The sequence below is a fragment of the Lissotriton vulgaris genome, chromosome 9 (genome assembly GCF_964263255.1).
Source record: "Lissotriton vulgaris chromosome 9, aLisVul1.2, whole genome shotgun sequence".
In the NCBI taxonomy this organism is placed as follows: Eukaryota; Metazoa; Chordata; class Amphibia; order Caudata; family Salamandridae; genus Lissotriton; species Lissotriton vulgaris.
Genome location: NC_141697.1, coordinates 827,861,879 through 827,879,285, shown reverse-complemented (window position 1 = coordinate 827,879,285; position 17,407 = coordinate 827,861,879). Strand labels below are relative to the sequence as shown.

General features: G+C 43.3%; 1 protein-coding gene across 2 annotated transcripts in view; it reads left to right on the top strand.

Annotated features, from left to right (window-relative positions):
• TIGD3 (tigger transposable element derived 3) overlaps window positions 1-17,407 on the top strand; it is a 61,518-nt gene that overhangs the window by 28,888 nt on the left and 15,223 nt on the right. The window contains exon 2 of one of the 2 annotated variants that reach the window (XM_086938564.1): window positions 8,478-8,575. The exons of the other annotated variant lie outside the window; for it this stretch is intronic. The gene's annotated coding sequence lies outside the window, so the exon portion shown is untranslated. The remainder of the gene's footprint in view (window positions 1-8,477; window positions 8,576-17,407) is intronic. 2 annotated transcript variants of the gene reach the window in all.

Here is a 17,407-nt window from a genome sequence, read left to right as displayed (position 1 = left end):
TAAATGCTTGTTTATTTTTTTGCTGCTGTAGGAGTTCTGCGACACCAACCATCCAGACGTATCTAGCTTTTTCTGAGTATTAACCTTACCTGCCCATGCCCACTGGATTAAAGTTAGCCTGGTTGATAAGGAATAATATCCTGAAACTGGTCCTAGGATGCTTGTTTCCGTTCCAAGGAGGACCTGGCTTGGCAGTTCGGGCTGGACTGTTCCCATGAGGAGCAGGGTCAAGGCTGATTTCCATACGGCTGGGTCTAAGCTCAGCTGGTGTGGTGAGCAAAAAAGCGATGGATTACACTCAGATCTTTGTGAGAGGGGGTGAATGTTCGCATTGTTCAGCATTCCATCCATCATTTGTTCATTTTGCTTTCTTTACCTTAAGTGGGAAAGGCATGCCCAGACGTGGGTCCCGGGCTCACTTGCCCACTGCATTTAAGCTGTCCTCGCTGATGAGGAGGGATTGCCCGAAACCGGTCCCAGGATGCTTGTTTCCTGTCCAAGGAGGACCAGGCTTGGCAGTTCGGGATGGGCTGTTCCCACGAGGAGCAGGATCCGGCATGACTTGCATATGGCTGGGTCTAAATTGGGGTGTGTGGTGAGCAAAAAAGCAATGGATTAAACTCAGATTTTTGTGACTGCGGAGGGGATGTTTGCATTGTTCAGCATTCTGTCCATCATTTGTTCTTTTTACTAGATTTACAAAAGGAGCGCTTTGACTGTTTTTCCACACCCCCGTACTCTGTCTTATCCTGCTGCCCATTTGTCCTTTTCGGTGCACTATCTTTTTATGACTGTCTCAGCTCTTCAGTTAGAAATGTTGTGTTTTTAGGTGGAAGCCTGGCGTTCACTGCGCAAGCAGTGTGGCGCAGGCGAGAAATTTTGATCTCCAGTATGGGGCTTTAACCCGCCTCTCTCTTCCATTGGCTAGCTCCATAAATGGAGGCTAGCCATTGGAAGAGAACAATGTCAATCAGTCTTGGAGCAGATTCGTGGGCGTTTCTGTCTTTTTTTAAGCCCTGCCCCCTTTGTTTTGTCATTCAGAGGTGGGCCATTGTGGGTGTTTCCCTTTTTTTTTTTTCCAGGGCTGTTTTTTCGTCAGTCTGTGCCAGCTCGGTCCCGGTCCGGTCCCCTCTGAAGCCTCTCCTTTACATGTCATGTTTTGTGACTCGGCTCTTTGACTGTTGAACTCTGCCAGGCCCCTGGATCCGTTCACCCTGTGAATTTGACGGATGGCACACGTCTACAAAAATCCATGCACTGGCATGGTGGTTAACTGACAAAAATGCTGAAAGAAGATGTACAATTATTTTGTGCAACACTAACAAAACAGTTATTTTCCAAACACGAGAGGCTGTATATCACTAAATGTGGCCGTAATCTATCATGTGCGCTTCTTGCTCCCATCCTGGCCCGGCTTGTACGCCCCCTCCCATGTGTGACTGGATTCACCGGAGCATCCGCCGATCCACAGAACAATGAGCTGGGGGGGCAGACCTGCGTGCGTGCTGTGCCCGTGCATCCCGCGTGCCCTTCGTTTACGAGAGACCCGGGGAGAGGAGGCGCGAGCTCTAAGCCTCCCGCGCGCCACCCCCGTGCTCGCGCCCTAGCCAGGCGAAGGCAGTGGCAGAGCAGAGGCTCCGGAGCCCAGGCAGCATGCCCGTCAGCGCTCTGCTCCATGGTCAGCGCGCAGCCACCGCAGCAGCCCTGCTGCAGCCCCCGGGCTCCCTTAACATGCTGAGCTTCGTGGGAGCCCCCACACCGACGCCAGCCAGGTAACCGCCGCACTCTGCACCCGGGGTCTGCATGTGCACATGGCAGAGCACTGACAGGGCACTGGGGCTGGCGCTCTCAAAGACCAAGTGTTTCAGGGATAAGTCTTGCTTGTGGTGTCTCTTAATGTCACGCTTTAGTGGTAAATGGGGCTTGCTGCTGTGAGGGCGTGCGGTGCAGCACCTTCAGTGCTCTGTTAGAGCCGCCGTCTGAGGGCTGAGTAGAGCCCTGCTTGGGGGGTCACTGAACTGACAGCAGAGCGGCCTATGCTTTCTAGCAAGAGGCTACACAATCTTGTACGCACACATTAGTGAACCGTGTATTTCCCAATATGTCTTTGGTTTTCGTTTTAAAGGTAAGCACCACGTTTCACTTACTGTATCCTCGTGCACACGCTTCTGCGCCTTTCATGTACATTGTACTTTGCTATAGTCCACACTGCTGAGCAATGCATTCTTCCTTTTGCGCTGTGGTGAACTGTGCATTCGTTCTATAAACCACGGTTGTGGTCACACTGCTGAGCAATGCATGGGTCCTTGAGTGCAGTTTAGCACTGTGGTGAACCATGCATTCTTTCTATAAACCTCGAGTGTGGCCTCACTGCTGGACATTGCATGTATCCAGCTAGACAGTGATAGAAGCGCTCTCAGGACTGTGTCTTGCATACTTCTACATACTGTAGTTGGGCAAGCACTTCACTTCACTTCACATTAGTTGTGAAAACTGTAAGGCTGACATGTCTGGCCTCGCTTCTGTTAGACCATCGCATTCGACTAGAATAGATGGAAAGCACAAACATCCTGCTTGATAACATGTTGGATGTGTACTACTATTTTTGGACTTTTAAGCACAGCAGGCTTTTACAGCAACTTCTACTGAATGTCTTTGTTAACTAGCGTTCTGCAATGAGAGTGCCTCTTATCCAGTACTTGCCTTTTAGCAATCAGCACTAAGCTTTCTGGGGCTTGCAGTTTTCCCATTTTTAGGTCTCGCGTGGCGTACTGCGCACATGTGCAGTCGAGCTGTGTGTGTGTGGATATGTGTGTGGCTCTGTGTGTGGCTGTGTGGGTGTGTGTGGAGTGGAGTAGCCCGCACACCACATCCACCACCACATACACCAACGCCACATCCATGTGTGTGTGTGTGTGTGTGTGTGTGTGTGTGTGTGTGTGGCTCTGTGTGTGGGTGCAAATGCAATAGGTCTCACATTTGCAAGAGATTAAGCTTTTGGCATTGTAAATGGCAATGCCATTTATTTATCTGATTTCAAAACCAACACATAAATTAACAATTTGTCATTTACAATGCCAATAGCTCTTACTTTTGCAAAGGCGAGACCGTTGCATTGTAAATGCTTGTTTGGCTTTCTGAATAGAACACGCTCAGCTGCCGGTATATTTTGTATACAAACACACAATTTCGCTCGGCTTCTGTGTTAGGAAAATAGTTTTTTGGGGCTTTTCTAACAAAACATGCCTAGCTGTTGCCATTTATAGTTTACACACAAACACAGAATCTTTAGTTTACAAACAAGCAGTTTCCCTCGATTGCCTTAGTTCGTTTTCTTTGTTTACTGCTTGACTCTTTCTCTTATCTCGTCACATTTCTGTGCAGGCAAAGACCAATATCAAATGTCAAGACGCTTTTTGATGGCGCCTGTTCATGCCCCAACCCTCTCCCACTTGCTGCTTGTTTTCTTCCCTTGGTATTTAAGTAGCAAACATGAGAATGCTCCATACATTAACTGTGTTCGTCACAGTTCTTTTTAGTGAATTAAATCCTTGTTTAAAGTGCTGTTTGATCTGTCCTGTAAAACGTTTTGTATTTAACATCGCAACAAGAGTCAAGTGTGGCAATTTATGTATTCAATTGTTTTTTAGAAGGAAATGTGTTTTGCTTTCAATAGAACTGAAGCATAAGCCTATAACACTCTGAATAAGTACTTCACAATACAGTGCTATAATGTGCCTAGCAGTGTCAAAGATTCTACGCTAAAGAACAGTAGATGTTGTAGCACTCAGGCTAATGTGCTGCATGTCTAAATACTTATATGGTCCCAAAGGTGAGACCTATTGGCTACGCCAGTGTTTCTTGGCTCTCAGTTGAAGGATCGGTGCAACACTTTCCATGAGGGAGCCAGGTAATCAAGTGACACAAAAGCTATCAAGAAAACAAAAAAAAGGCTCTTCCTCTAGAAACTCTGACCTAACTAGAACTATACTGCTACCTATACATCTTTTGAAGTTAACCAGAGAGCTTTGTCACTGGGACTAGAGCCTCTGCCATGAAGATTACTCACAAATCTTGGGATAAGTATGTCTATATCACTATTGGATTACAGTCAATTATTTGAAGATTATTTTCAGGTTTTGCAGCACATGCATTATTCTAGAGAGGCCTCTCTCTTAATTTAGCTTGTGACACAGAGATAATTTTTAGTTTTTCTGCTGTTCTCTTTATCACTCCATACTTTCTATTTTCCGTCTGGTTCTTTTTTGTTTGCAGCCTCTCCTTTCATCACTTTACTTTTTGTTTGTTTTTTATTTTAAATCTGCTGCTCTCTTTTCTATTCCTGTACTGTACCTCTTCCTTTGTTTTGCACACTTTTTCTTCATTTGCTAATGTCTGCCATGTCTTTCTCCTACTTTTTGTTACATTTTTTTACTAATGATTTCCTAGCTCGTTCTTCTTAAATGCATTGTATTTTCATTTATTTTCCTCCCAATTTTTAAAAATCGTTTTAGCTTCTTCCTTCTTTTGTTTAGATGATGTTTCCCTCAGGGCTCTCTTTTTGGGGATTCAGTAGTATTAAAGTTGGTTTGACTGCCACAAGAACTATTGAAGGCCTATGGCAGTCAAACCGCCATAACTTAGCTGCCTTCTAGGAAGACATTTGCCTACTTAAAGAGCCATCCCTTCCTGAAGCAATGGTTTTGTGAGCCAGTAGTGCATTCTTGGAGGCCTGAAACACTACGTTGTGTTGCAGCATCAAGTTCAGCTCTCCTCAACTGGTTGTCAAATGCCTCAAGGGTTCTTTGAGAGTCCAGGTAAGAGGAACCCACTGTGGATCACAGTCAGAGAAAGGTGAAGTCTGAGACGTGAGAGTTGGAGTCTAGGTGTAACTTATTTTCCCTTCTCTTGAAAATTGACAGTTATAGGAGAAGGATATGATAGAAGTTATTTGAAGCTGGTAAAAGACCCAATAAACGGCTAGAGCAGTCAACCTCCTAGCTGTGGAACTGGGTTTGAAAATCGACAGGGATGCTAAACATCCTGTGATTCTGGGCAAATCACTTAATCTCCCTGTGCCTAAGAAAAAAATAATATATATATATATATAAAAAGAAAAAATGAAGGTGTCTGTAATGCAACTGGTGCTCATGTAGAGCCCTCTGATACCTTTGGGTCAAGTTTGCACTATATAAAAACTCAGAGGAATATATATATATATATATATATATATATATATATATATATATATATATATATATATATATATATATATATATATATTCCAAAACCTTGGCGAAGTTCATGCCTGCGCCTCCTTTTCCGTGGCGGGCCTCGACGGGGTTTCGCCTCGCCCCATTAAATCCAGACAATTACCGTCATAAATCGTTGACAGAGAGTCGAGGCCCAGGTCAGCTTTGTTCAAGTGCTTTTATTTGGCAACATCAACACCCAACGCGTTTCGCAGCCTTCGCCGCTTTCTCACGAGTGAGTACAAAATCCGGCGGCTGTAGGCGAGGGACATACGGCCTTTTGGTGTGGCGATACAAAGAATCGGACATGGATTTGACGGAACATCAGAGTCACCCAATTGGCCCGGTATCATCCAATGGCTGAAGTGGGCAGAATATAACAGTCCAATCATTTACAGCGTACTATGGACAAGCATTACAGCATTGAGGAGGCGATGAACGCCGAAACGCGTCTGCTGTTAACAAACAAAGCCAAAATGACCCTGCGAGTGCTCCAAAAAGGTGTTTTGAATTTGCTGTGCAGCAAGAATGAGGTCCCACCCTCATTTATGGAGACAGCACCCGCCCTGTGTTCGGAGTTTGAGGTGGGAGTGGTGTTAGTGAATGTAATTTCGAACTCTTGAACCACCGCCGATGAGTTTTTCCGGCCGACATAAAAGTCGCAAGCTATTCAAACTTGTGGTAGCCAGTTAATTATCTGATACCAACTGGGAAGACATCATACAAAATCCGGCGGCTGTAGGTGAGGGACATACGGCCTTTTGGTGTGGCGATACAAAGAATCAGACATGGATTTGACGGAACATCAGAGTCACCCAATTGGCCCGGTATCATCCAATGGCTGAAGTGGGCAGAATATAATAGTCCAATCATTTACAGCGTACTATGGACAAGCATTACGGCATTGAGGAGGCGATTAACGACGAAACGTGTCTGCTGTTAACAAACAAAGCCAAAATGACCCTGTGAGTGCTCCAAAAAAGTGTTTTGAAGTTGCTGTGCAGCAAGAATGAGGTCCCACCCTCATTTATAGAGACAGCCCCCGCCCTGTGTTCGGAGTTTGAGGTGGGAGTGGTGTTAGTGAATATATATATATATATATATCAAAGAAAGACGTGCGCAATACCTCACGCTGCACGGGCCACACCAACAGTGCTTGCAAAAGATCTTTTTATTTAGATAAAACAGGCATAACGCGTTTCGAGTTTACACAACTCTTCATCAAATGCCAGGCTGCAGTGTCCATGGATTCGTTTTGATTTAAATAACGTATCTCATTAGGCAGTGAGAAAGGACTTCAGTCATTGACTCCAGATTAAAGGGACAGTGTCTAAAGTATTACTTTCTTCTTTCTCCCATTTGCTCTGTAGAAAGGAAAGCCGAGGTGAGTACTTATGTGTTTCAGGTTTCCAAGTAACCTCACAGTGGTACAAAATAAAACAGTTTTCTCTGCTTTTGTATTTAAAGTCATATCATCACGGGACTCCATTGCCCATAATGCTCCACTGCCCTTCAAATTTTAACTGGTTCTCACTGCTGATCTTGGTAAAATCAATGTCAGCGCGATGTGTCCAGAGTGCAAACATTGCTTTTAAATGGAAAGTGTTCCGTACCTCGGTCACACCGTGCAGATAGGATTTCACTACCACGCAGACCTTCAACAGCTTTTCGTGTTTCCAAAGCTCCAAGTCTGTCGTGCTGAGGGTAATCCTCGGCATACCCTAGCTGCGCCAAAGTTTCCATTCCCAAAGTCCAGGCGGGCCCCTCCTGGAGGCCTCTTCCAATCCAACTCTAGTGGTGTCATCTCTTTAGCAGCCGGAGGGCACCCTTTTAAAGAAGCTCCTCGCTTCACATCCCAAGATCCTGACAAGAAGGGCGCCCTCATCCTCATGGGTCGGGGCTCGTTTCGAGATGTGTCAGACATCTCAATTACATCAAAGAAAGACGTGCGCAATACCTCACGCTGCACAGGCCACACCAACATTGCTTGCAAAAGATCTTTTTATTTAGATAAAACAGGCATAACGCGTTTCGAGTTTACACAACTCTTCTTCAAATGCCAGGCTGCAGTGTCCGTGGGTTCGTTTTTATTTAAATAACGTATCTCATTAGGCAATGAGAAAGGACTTCAGTCATTGACTCCAGATTAAAGGGACAGTGTCTAAAGTATTATTTTCTTCTTTCTCCCATTTGCTCTGTAGAAAGGAAAGCAGAGGTGAGTATATATATATATATATATATATATATATATATATTTATATACACACACACACACAAAGGTTACAGGGACGTTCTAGTTAGGCTCAGATTCCACATACAAAAACCATAGAAATTCATCAGCATTACGTGATCAAACTAAAGCTTACGTCCCCGAAATGCGCTGATTATGACCTCATATATTGCGTCACTCATGACTAAGGGTTTTTTAATTCGATTTCTATCCTGTTCCTGTAACCTTTGTTTTTTTCAGTGAATTTCTACTTATGTCCCTGTTACTTTTTTTTTGTGTGATTTTTTTTAAGGTGTTTTAATTTTTTTCCTAACTCACCCTTGAGAGTGGGTGTGTGAGTGGCTGTATAGGTCAGGAAGTTGGTTTATGAGTGGCTGTATGGGTCTGTGGGTAGGTTTTGAGTGTTTTTGTGGGGGTGTGAGTGGCTGTATGGGTCGGTGAGTGTGTGTGTGAGTGGCTGTATCGGTCAGAGAGTGGGTGTGTGAGTGGCTGTATGGGAGTGTGAGTGGTTTTGTGGGTGTGCGAGTGGCCGAATGTTTTTTTGAGTGCCTTTATGGCTCTGTAAGTAGGTGTGTGAGTGGCTGTATGAGTGGTTTGTGGGTTTGTGAGTGGCTGTATGGGTCTGTCAGTGGGTGTGTGAGTGACTGTAGGGGTGTGTGAGTGGGGTGTGAGTGGCTGTGTGGGTCTGTGAGTGTGTGTTAGAGTAGCTAAATGGGTGTGTGAGAGGGTGTCTGAGTGTCAGTGTGGATGTTTGAGTGACTGGGCCAGAACGTAACCTCACCTGCCCCTTTATCCAACAAAGCCCCCGGTTTTTCACAAAATGTCTACCCAACTGGAGTACTTTCTACTGGTTAATTAGTAAGTGCTTACTTGTTGGGTAAATGTCTAATGCATATTCTATTCTCTGTGTAATGGACCAGGAGAAAATGACTCCAGTGACTTTCTGTACGTTTAATTTCGGCAGTGTGATTGTTCCTTGTTTGTCTTCCTCCTAGAAATCTGTGACAAAATGAATTCTCCTATAGAGAAGATGATGAGACTACAAGGGGGTGAATCTCCACCAAACAAGGGTACTTCCTCTTAATTATATAGAGTAAGTGCTTCTTTGTGTTTAATGTATTTATATTTTGTATTGTATTTATAGAGCGCATTAATCATCCCGAAGGACATCACAACGCTAGGACGAAACTTAGTGGAATTCAGTTTGGTTTTATTAGGATCAGTATCTGGGAAACAAGGTGATGGTCGTCTGTCAGGCGAAGATCAAGTAGCAAATTGTTCCAGAGGACCGCGGCTGCTTTAGAGAAGGATCGATCACCCATCCTAACCTTTGTTGTGCATTTGACTGACGCAAGGGCCAGATGACATGATCTCAAATTTCGTGCAGGGACATGAAATTGTTGCTTATCTCGCAAGATGTGTGGTCCATTTTTCAGCAAGGTTTTGTGCGCAAAGCATAGGAGCTTGAAACTAGCTCTCTGGTGTACAGGTAGCCAGTGTAGTTCCTTCAGGCAATAAGATGCTGAGCTATATTTTTTTTGTTATAGATTAGTCTAGATGCAGCGTTCTGGACTACCTGGAGTCTAGCAAAGTGATAGTTGGCCATACCAACGTAAAGGGCATTGCCGTAGTCCAGTCTGCTCAGGAGCAGGGCTTGGGTTACTGATTATCTGCAGTTAGAGGGGATCCTGGGAAAAAGTTGTCTGAGCAATTTCAGTGTGGGGAAAGCTTTTCCACATAGAGTGTGTACTTGGTCCTACATGGAAAGGGTGTCATCAAAGACAATGCCCAAGTGTTTTGCTGCTCCCTTAGGTTTTGAGACGGGGCCTGGGGCCACCAGTTATTATTCCAAATCATCTGGGCGCCTCCAAAAAGCAGGATTTCGGACTTCCCGGCATTTGGTTTTAAACAGTGTTGGGACATCCAGCTTGCAAGTTCAGTGGGGCAGTTTATTCGGTTATCCTTGGTCTCGGTATTGGTCAGTTTATTTAGCAGAGGAATCACCAATTGAGTATCGTCTGCGTAAGAACAGATTTCAAAACCCCATTTCCTGCTAATGTCAGCCAAAGATCAGACATATGCATTAAAAAGGGTAGGACTTAAGGTAGCTCCTTGCGGGACTCATTGTTTAATATTCTTTGAGGAGGATGTGCAAGATCCCATTTGGATTGTTTGGGTTCAGTCTTTAAGAAAGGAGGCGAACCACGATAGGGCTTTATAGCAGATCCCTTTTTTATATAGTATTTGAAGTAGTTTAGTGTGTGATATGGTATCGAAAGCCGCAGTAAGGTCCAATAGGATCAATGCTACGGCTCTACCTTGATCAGCTTGCGATCTAATACTGTCAAATACTGCTAGTATGGTGGCCTCAGGACTGTTATTTGCCCTAAAACCTGCTTATGAGGGATCAAATAGGTTGTTAGTCTCAAAGAAAGTGGTGATTTGTTTATTGACTTGCCACTTCAAAACTTTGGAAAGATATGGTAGTTGGGAAATTGGACGATAATTGGCCGGGTCGTAAATTCCAAGTCCTGCTTTCTTTAGGAGGGGAAAGACCACTGTTTTCTTCCATATGTTTGGAAAACAGGCTTGCTCCTAAGATTGATTGAAGATTTTCTTGATGAGGGGACATAGGACCGGCACTAGTCTGGAAAAAATAAAATGTGGACAATGGTCAAGTGGAGATCCTGCCTTAACTTCAGCCATAACTTTGGCCAACTGGTCCTCTGAAAAAGGAGTCGGAGTATTGAGATGGATTTTTGCTGTGGGGTGAGGGGCCATATTTTCCCAATCAATGTTGTCCTCTTCTTCGGCATTATCAAAGGATGCGTACATTTTTGTCACCTTTTCACTGAAAATATTGTTCATTAGCTCACAGTTCTCTGTCGTGGGAGTCCTCTTTTGTGATAGACTGGAAGGTTTACAAAGTTCATGAATAATTTTGTATAGTTCCTTGGAGGAGCTGCGATTGTCTTCAACCATTGTCTTCAACCCTTTTTGTTAGGTCTTGCGTGGGTGTGGCAGCAAAGCTGCCCCGCCCTCGGATAGATCTTGTAAACAAAAAGAGAGCCTAAGCCCCGCCTCTCCTTTCTATTAGGAAGCGTCAGCGTTCATGGTAAACGCTGGCTTCCCATTAGAAAGGAGGGTTTTCCATTGCCGCCCTGTCCGCTTTTGTAACGGCCCCTCCGGACATGGCACCCTGCATTACTGCCGTCGTGACAAAGTTTCTTATCTGAAGCTTCGTCACGCTGCCTTGTTTTAAAATGTTTGTGAAAGCTGAGGTGGCTCATGCACCCTGATAGAGTCTCCCTGCCAGACTCGGGTCTATTGGCATGTATCATGCTGCGGATTGAAGAGGTCACATGTTTGTGGGGTAATGCAGTGGGTATAACCCACTCCTGCGTTCTCCGTCTGTGGAGCTCATGACGACTGTTATGACGTCCCTCTGGCACACCGTTGTTTCACTTTAACCTCCTGGCCCGCAGTGGAAAAAGAGTTAGGGGCTGAAGCGGATGCCTGAGATTTCTGCCGTCCCCGGCATGGTGCACCCTGCCACAGAGCCAGTGGGTTTTAAAAGATCCACTGACAGTCGGAAGCTGAGCGCCGAGTTCGGGAACATACCATCAGTTTTGAAGGACTGATCTTCATAGGCTGGTACTACGTAGGTAGCATATCAAAGATTGTGTGATTGTTACTATTCCCTACAGGGTGACCCTTAGTTTCCCAAATAGTCTTTAAAGAGTGATTGCTATATTTTTTTTAACAATCTTGAGCTTCAACAGCATTTTCAGAAAGGGTAACAAAAACGTGAAATTATGAATATGTGCTTGTCACAATGTGCACGTGCTATTTTCAATTTTTTGCATTCTCTGATGAAATACCAGGTAATATCATCATGAAGAGCATTGCAGTCGGTATACACCTGTTACAACGCATTTGTTACAACGCACTACCGTTACAACGCGACTTTTACAACGCATACCATTACAACGCATTGCGCTGGGGGGGCGCTCTAGGATAGGGAATAAGTATAATTTACTATCCAACACTTCCCTAGGGTCCACGGGGACTGGAGTTAGAATAGTAAATTATACTTACCACTATCCAGCACCTCAAAGCGCTATGCGTTGTAATGGTATGCGTTGTAATGGTCGCGTTGTAACGGTAGGTAGTTGTAATAGTATGCGTTGTAACATGGTACATCCATTGCAGTCACTAAGCAGCTGAATAGCTCAGTAGTTTAAGCACCTGAGACCTAAACTTGTGGGTCAACTGCATGTCACAGATTTAAATAGAAACAGGCATCCTCATCCATTCATTCTCCCCCAGTCAATAAGATGAAGGCTACTGGGGCCTGAGTGATGAGATCCTGCTGAAGACGTGAGTGACAGTGAATCAAATATTTATGTCAAGTGCTGCTTGTTGTTTTCAAGGAGGCGCTCATACTTCTAGAAAGCTAATGTCCTGGGACACATTTTGAGGCCCTCCAGTATAAGGCACCACACGTAATGGTGGCTGACATTACATCTTACATTATGAATGTATAACAAAAGCAGCAGGAGGCCATTAAAAGAGCAGGGATTGGAGCAACCCACTCCGGTTACTCCCCATTTGTGAAGGCTTTGCCACCCTAGCTGAAGGAGCAAAAACAATCTGCATTAAAGTGGATCGACGGTTTGTGTACTGCAGAAGGTATGTGATTTAGAGGAACAAGCAATGACAACGGAAAGAAGTGACACTAAACTGCTACATCAAATTGATCAACTATTATTTACAACTATGGGTAACTGGCACATAATGAATTTCAACCATGCAAAATCCAACACTGAGATTGATCTTGAAATCTTGGACTTACAGAAGACAATAACCTTAACATACTACAGAACGATGTTTAGGCAAATGCCAAGCTATAACTGCCAGTAGGTCATAGTAAGATGGTGACCTTGCTAATCCCATTGCCTAAGACTGCCAGAAGATTAGTTTCCTTATGACTCAAGTGTGCTAGGTTAACTAATGCTATACAATGCAACTAGCTAATGCTATTAAAACAATCATATTTTCAAGGTCTACAAGCTACTTTTTGTTTACTTCGATATATTAGCTTGTGTAATGCACTTTTATTCTGTTTATGTGAAAACAGCCACTGGTGTCAACTGTTGCCCAGCTTTGTGTTTACTAGTATTGTTTCTGAACATTGGTTCTGCCTTCCCCTGGTGGGCAAGGGCAGATTAAAATATCCTCATAGTACCATTGTACCACTATCCAGCGAAGTAAGAGGTTTAAATGTACAATATGCTCCTTACTCTTTTTCATCATTCATCAATTAACTAAATCAAGGGTTCTCTCTCCAAGGGTCAAATATATGCTTATGTTATCCCCACAGAACTGTTGCCCTACAAACAAATGTGGTACTACCTTCAAAAACTTGTATTATCCAACCCACAATGGTTTCACAGACCACAAGCGTTCCACAGTCCAAACATTGATTTTGTCGTCATTTGTTACAGTACACATAACTATGTTCAATATACAATCATATCACACGCATTATTGTACACACATTGTGCTTATGTGACGATATCAGTGTGATATCTGAACTACTGTGCAGAAATATTTATTAATATCAAGTACTATATGATCCATTGTGCAACTCTGCAAACAATTGAGTTACTATACAAACTTGTGTGACAATACCTACACATATGCTGTACTACACAATTGCAAAAAAGCGTATTAGCACATGAGCTAAAGAATGGTGAAGGATTCAACCAATATCTGTGATTGGGGGTGACAGTCTGAAAAGTTTCAGTGCTACGTCCATCATTCCCTTGTGTTTGCTATGTTCTCCCAAATTTGACGTGGGTCCCTTGCTTACTTTGCCACTGGATTCAAGCTAGCCTGGCTGACGAGAGGTGTTACCATGAAACTGGTCCCAGGATGCTTGTTTCCGATCCAGGGAAGACCTGGCTTGGCAGTTTGGGCTGGACTGTTCCCATGAGGCACAGGGTCAAGACTGATTTGCATATAACTGGGTCTGAACTGGGTTGGCGAAGTGAGCTAAAGAACGGTGATGGATTCAACCAAGATCTGTGACTGGGGGCGAGTGTCTGAAAAGTTTCAGTGCTCTGTCCATCAAGTCCTTGTGATTGCTATGTTCGGCCAAAGTTCGCAGGGTATCCCCAGAGGTGGGTCCCTTGCTCACTTTGACACTGTATTCAAGCTAGCGTGGCTAATGAGGGGCGTTACCCCGAAACTAGTCCCAGGATGCTTGCTTCCTGTCTAGGGAAGACTTGGCTTGGCAGTTCGGGTTTTACTGTTCCCATGAGGCACAGGGTCAAGACTGATTTGCATATTGCTGGGCCTGAACTGGGGTGGTAAAGTGATCTAAAGAACGGTGGTGGATTCAACCCAGATCTGAGAGTTGGGCTGAGTGTCTGAAAAGTTTCAGCGCTCCATCCATCATCTCCTTGTGTTTGCTATGTACTACAAAATTGTTCCTGTACAATCCAATGTGTTAATTTTGCTAATATATATAATGCCTTACAGGAGAAGCAACCTTGTGACTCTACCTCTATACCGCATTGAAAGTGTAACAGCTTTGCAGAATAACAATGTTGTTCAAGAGTACAGCAGCATGTTCGCATACTTGTACATTATACACGACTGTACCTCTATACCGCATTGAAAGTGTAACAGCTTTGCAGAGTAACAATGTTGTTCAAGAGTACAGCAGCATGTTCGCATATTTGTACATTATACATTGTCAGGCCCTTTAAGGCTGGCTTTTGGGCTTCAGACTAATCTAGATTCGCTTGTTATGATAACTTCTACCATCTTGTGGTTGGTCTGATAAAATCAGATCGTTTTTTATGTATTACTATAGAAAAGGAACACTGAAGTCTGGACCTAATTCGCAAATTGCATTTTGTAGTATGTAAAGTAGAACTACTTATTTAATGCAAAATTTGCAAACATACAGGTGTGAGTATATATGCCTCTCCTATCTTTTCTATAGGGACATCCTCATGCATGTATGTTTTCTACTTAGCAGTAAATAAGGGAAGGGCTAGGGGAGTGGCTGGAAAAAAGGGAGCACGTACTATTAAATGGGAGAAGTTTAGAGAGGAGGGTTTTAGTGATGGCTAAGGAGGGCTTTGGGGAGAGCTAGAGACCCACCCACACAAGAGTTAGCCCATTGTTATTCACAAATAGAGATTCTAAAGTTACTACTGCTAAAAAGGGCCCAAACAGTATTAAAATGTACTCTAGCTCAGATATTAAGTACAGTACCACACATGGCCAACCACTGGTACTGTAAAACCATCCCACAAAAATAATGGAGGCAGAGATTTAAAATGTATTGAATTAATGTTAAAATAAATTAATGACATGCTGCAATAAAGTAATTTAAATCTCTTGCCTCTTCTGGAGTGCTCACTTCCTTCGTTTGGCGAAAAAACGTTTGGGTGTATATATATATTACAAGAAATACTATAAAAGGGGGGCAAGGGAAATATTTATCGACCTAGTATCCCATTTCCCTATTCTACAACGTAAACTACAAAAGAGAGAGACTAGGTCTAAAGTGTGTGTTAACTATAGAGGCTGATGGCTAACAACTATACAGAATGAATCATATCAGGCTGAGAAATTCCCATCCGACCACCCTTATTGGCGGAGTATCGTCATGTGGGAGTTGGTACATGATCCTAATGCCGCCCCAACCATCCAGAAGACGGTGCGGATATGGATCTGTGAAAATTCTCTAGCCAAGATAGTATTCAAGGAGTGGAGAGATGATTACGTGCAGTGCTCAAGTGAAAGTGAAGCTAAAATTGACTACTTAAACAAAAAATGTATTTAATGGAAATTGTCTAAGTGTCAAAATTAAAACCACGCCCACATAGAAAAATTATAACTATAAAGTGGCGCTGTGCAGGTCGGTCAACATATTTCAGCCAGGCTGGAATAACTTTCCAGCTTTCGTCAGGACCAATAGATGTATTAGCTACTGCAAATCTAAAGTGTAGTGAAAAAAAGTAAAGATTCTTAAAAATACTTTACAAAGTAGTATTCTCCTTGGACCTTGGAGCCCCAATGTATCCTGGAGAGCTACTCCTTTCTTTTTCTTTTCCTGTTGTGACACAAAGCATACAACAAGAGTATAGACAGAATGAATATATACAGCCATTTTACATACAGACACTATAAAAACTAACACACTAGTATAAGTGATATTCCACTTAGCGGTTTAACAAACAATCAGAGTTTCTTGATCTCATATCCAGGGAGATATTAGTCTCTTACTGAAGTACTCACCCAGCTTTATGTGGGGAAAGACCTCACCTCGCCGGGCAACCTTCTCGGGAAATGGAGGCCCGCTCTATTTTGCAAACAGAAGGGAGCATATTATTTATCATATAATATGTCTAGCTCACTGGCTATGCATAAATAATTAACAAATTTCAAAATAATGGACAGCACACACTCAACAAAAAGGACCAGCCATGTTAGGGACCATAGAATACTGATGAACAGCGTAGGTTTGTCTAGTTACATAAATACTACCTAGATAGGCAGTAGCAAACCTGTCTGAAAAACTTGTCTATAAAACAAGGGGATTGCCTCTGTCACAGTACACCAAGTGTGAATCAATGGTGAGTATTAGGTGTAGAAGTACAAAAAAAAATTTTCTTTCTAAAAAGGGGATTGCCTTACATATTTGTAAATTGCCTTGCAACTTAAAACTAGAGAGACTCTCTTTAGAGTTTCAGCCCAAGACTCAGAGACATAGGGTAGATTGCCCTACATCTTGAAACATGTCATGCAGCCCAAAGAAAGAGCTCCTTTCAGACATACAACCAAGGAAACTGGGGCTGAAGAACTCACCTGTCCGTCGGTACCTCTTGCAGTCATCCAAGAGGAAGTGGAGGTACCGACGGACTGCCCTTTCCCCTTTAAATACTGTTGTTGATTGGTTGTTGAGGCACTTAATTTGTGATAAACCAATTGGTTTAGAAAACGATCACCCGCTTTGTTCAGCATTGCGCATGCGCATTACAGCTGCGTGCGCTATGCTCTTTTGCCGCACATGCGCAGGATCGAGCCGATTGGAACGCGATGCTGTTACAGCGCGCACGCGAGAGAGACCTCTGTCTCATCTTCGCGCTTGGGCTGTACTGTATGCGTGTGTCTTCGATTGTAAACATCGCGCTACTCTTAGTATGTACTTAATGAAGAGATTTGGACACTCGTGAGGGTGATATTGCAGCCCTAATGTGCATAAGTACAATATATACATATGGCATTGTTTTTATTATTGGCATTGTTTTTATCGAGTAGTGTTGGAACGCGATGCTAGTCAGCGCGCCAGCGTGAGAGACCTCTGTCTCCTCTTGGCGCTTGAGCTGTTCTATACTCGCGTGTCATGCCTAATGTACGTCGCGCTACCCTCAATATATGCCGGTCTAATAGAGAAGACCAGGGAATGTGGATACTCGTGAGGGGGATATTTCAGCCCTTATGTACATATATATAGAGACATGTGGCATTATTTTAATGGATGATGTAATCCAACCACTTCGACAATTGTCTGCAGCGCGTTTCTGATTTTATAAAGGAAATGTGTACACTCTTTCTTTAGCTGTATGGATGATATTCTATATATGTATAGATTTAATTATTAACATGTGTTCACAGACTAACAAGAACTCATAGTCGTCACTCCATGATGGAATTTAAATGGATATTCTAGGGGATTTAGAGATGTAGTAGAACCATTCCCCGAACTGGAGTATATCAAAATTTGATGAGTGAATAGTTATCGGTTTGTGTGTTATAATGCCTGAATTTGGTGGAGAATAATATCATACTAAGTGCGGCACATATCCTTCTTTTCACTAAGGACTGATAAATATACCTCAAT